Source organism: Uranotaenia lowii, chromosome 2 (assembly GCF_029784155.1).
Source record: "Uranotaenia lowii strain MFRU-FL chromosome 2, ASM2978415v1, whole genome shotgun sequence".
In the NCBI taxonomy this organism is placed as follows: Eukaryota; Metazoa; Arthropoda; class Insecta; order Diptera; family Culicidae; genus Uranotaenia; species Uranotaenia lowii.
The window spans coordinates 55,331,818-55,335,059 of NC_073692.1; the positions used below are offsets into that span (position 1 = coordinate 55,331,818).

Sequence of the window (3,242 nt, forward strand, 5' to 3'; positions counted from 1 at the left end):
GCTAAATACTGGGGGGAGTTCATGGTACGCGACATTACTCACTAAAGTAGAAACATCTCCATCGGATTACGTCGACTTCAAAGTCGAAGGGGGAAAACTGTACAAGTTTCTTCCTAGTCAATCGGCAGTTTTAGATTATTCCTTCGACTGGAAGCTTTGTGTTCCGGAGAGCTTGCGGCCACAAATTCTCCAAAAGGTACACGAAGAAAACTTTCACATAGGTCATGAAAAACTTTTAGGAAAAGTACGCTTGAGATATTTTTGGCCGAAAATGTCTCAATCAGTTAAGAGGTTTGTGGAAAGGTGTCAAATATGCAAGGAGTGCAAACCTTCCTCAACATCACAGCATCCAGCTTTAGGGAATCCGCGCATAGCAACAAAGCCGTTCCAGATACTGGCGATTGACTTTATTCAATCCCTGCCCAGATCGAAATCAGGAAATGCACATCTACTGGTGTTGCTTGACCTGTTTTCAAAATGGACAGTTCTGGTTCCAGTAAAAAAAATTTCGACTCCATTGATAATCAAAATTCTCGAAGAACAGTGGTTCTACCGCTTCTCGGTACCAGAATATTTGATAAGCGATAACGCGTCCAGCTTCTTGAGTAAGGACTTTCAGGCATTTTTAGAAAGGTATAAGATTCAGCACTGGGCCAATACGAGACACCATAGTCAAGCTAATCCAGTCGAGCGTCTCAATCGCAGCATAAATGCTTGCATTAGGACATATGTCCGACTGGATCAGCGACTATGGGATTCTCGTATAGCCGAAGTGGAACACACTCTGAACAACACTATCCATTCATCGACAGGGTTCACACCGTATAAGATCCTTTTCGGGCATGAAATATTGGAAGCGGGAGATGAACATCGTCAGCAAGTTGACATCCATCTACGACCTGTAAAAGAAAGAACCGAATTGAAAACGACAGTTAATAAGAAAATTCGTGAATTAGTAGAGACTAATCTAAAGAAGGCCTATGACAAAAGCGCCAGAGCCTATAATCTCCGATTTCGTAAACCTGCTCCCGAGTACCAAGTAGGCGAAAAGGTATTCAAAAGGAATTTTGCACTTTCAGATGCTTCAGCAAGCCACAATGCTAAATTTGGTCCAATGTACACCCCCTGCACTATTATTTCACGTCGCGGAACAAGTTCTTACGAGCTAGCCGATGAAAAGGGAAGGATTCTGGGAATATTCTCATCGGCAGATCTTAAGCCCGGTATTCCGCAGTAGAGCGTAGATAGACACGACAATGCAAAAAGAAAAGCAAATCAAAAAAAATATCACATCTTACCGCAGCAATCCCAAAACACAACCGCGTCTGTTTCAATAGTCGCATGAAATGGACGAGTAAAACCGATGCATTGTTTTCAATAGCTAAAATGAGTGACGTTGAGTTCGATGAGGCTTGAGTGTTGAGAAGTTTTCAAGAAGGTTTAATTATTTTTGTCTCTGTTTATCATCAACATAATTTTTATAGCATCTCTCTCAATAGATTCAATAGTTTAAATCGTCAGCAAAGCTCAAATGGAAATGGAAAGCGAAAGAGGAATAGAAATGATCCATGAAATAAAAACTAGCAATGACAAATTCCAAATCGCGGCGCGTAGGTGATGACGTCTCACTTACCCTATTTTCGGATGAGTTCATCTTTAGATTACATTACGATTCCAAACTACAACACCATAAACCTTTCTCTAGAATTCATCTCATTTAACATTCATGAAACAGCATTATCGATTAACACTCGGCATGTCAGTAGTAAGAGTTTTCTTTCTTTCCGTAAGTCTTTTGATTTGACTGGGTTATTGGGAAAGAGGAAGATCCAACAACTTTTACGCGTGGATAAATAATCTCTCATGCGTATGAGAGTTCATATTTGCTAATTTCGCGCAAGCAAGATATTGGTTGTTGAGCGCATAGGGATGCACATAGAGTTCAAGTCTATTCTGAGCGGAGATTAATTAGACGGAACTTAAGTTAAAAAAATATGATTATATATTCATATAATATATTTTTTTAGGGGGAGTATGGGGTAGTGTTACCGTTGCGAAATTCAACTCGGTAAAGTTCTTCCAAAGTAAATAGTTACTTGTTTATTTTCTTAAATTATTTGTTTATTGTTAAATGTTATTTAATTATTTCACTTATTATTTCATCAGAGCAAGATAGGTTTAGTTAATATAAAATACAGGACTCACAAGAACACAACATGTTAACACAGGTACACTGAAACAAATACACAAATTGCTGTACTAGAACGGGTATAAAAGGAACGCACAAATTAAAAAGGTATTAGTCCAGAAGTTAAAAAAAAGTGGTATAATTGGCCCGATGAGAGGAAAGCTACCAAAACTAACACTAAAAAAGATCTCTTTCCGCTTTGACCGCCAAGACAGCTAGGTTGCGTATCGAGAGGACTTAACCTTACAATATAACGGTTGAACTATTAAAAGTTTAATATAAAAGTTCATTAAAGTCCGACAGCGGAAAAATACCAGTGCGCAATTGAGAAGAGCGAATCAGGTAAAAGTGAAGATCTTGGTAGTCCTCGCAGAAGTTTATCGGCCTTTTATCCACCAGGACCCAAAACTTAGGAGCATATGCTTTATGCCCTCCGGGACCAACAAGTATCAGGAAGGTTCCAATCTGGTACCGCGTTTCTGCAATTTGGACCATTTTGGCAGACAACCACCTCCCGTGATACAGTATCGAATCCCGAAGGGAATCCACCATTTGGAAGGCTGAACGGAATCCCATATCCGTTCCGGCCTGAGGAGCTGGCAAGGAATTGGCAAAGTTACCGCCAATTCTTGTCAACTGCCTAGCCACACCCCAAATACCCGTAGCGTACCGAAGGAGTAACGTCAGCAGCAGCGAAGGCCGGCCCAACGAGACACACGCCACACACAACACACAAGGTAATCAAATAAAAACCGTAAAAAGCTAAATTTCAGTGATAGTGTGTTTAATCCATTCCGAACAGTCCTTGATCAGCAGCATTTGTAAAAGCCGACCTTGAGGAGCTCCGTTCCTGCTCAAGATCGAGCTAGCCACAAAAGAAGGCCTTGTGTGCCCACCCTCCACTGAGTCTCCAGAGGAACGACCAGGGACTCGAGGGCTTAGGTTTGGCCCCCTCTGGTCCAGACAGTAATATGCTAGCAATAAAACCCCGTGTCGCAACTTCAGAACAAATTCGTTACGTTTCCATTTCGGTTCGGACCGACCCATGCCTATG

At 41.2% G+C, this 3,242-nt stretch overlaps 1 long non-coding RNA gene across 1 annotated transcript; it reads left to right on the top strand.

Annotated features, from left to right (window-relative positions):
• The first annotated feature begins 833 nt into the window (after positions 1-833).
• On the top strand, positions 834-2,955 carry LOC129744248 (uncharacterized). Its single transcript, XR_008736865.1, has 2 exons — positions 834-2,530; positions 2,588-2,955. It is a non-coding gene; the product is annotated as an uncharacterized LOC129744248 (long non-coding RNA).
• The last annotated feature ends 287 nt before the right edge of the window (positions 2,956-3,242 follow it).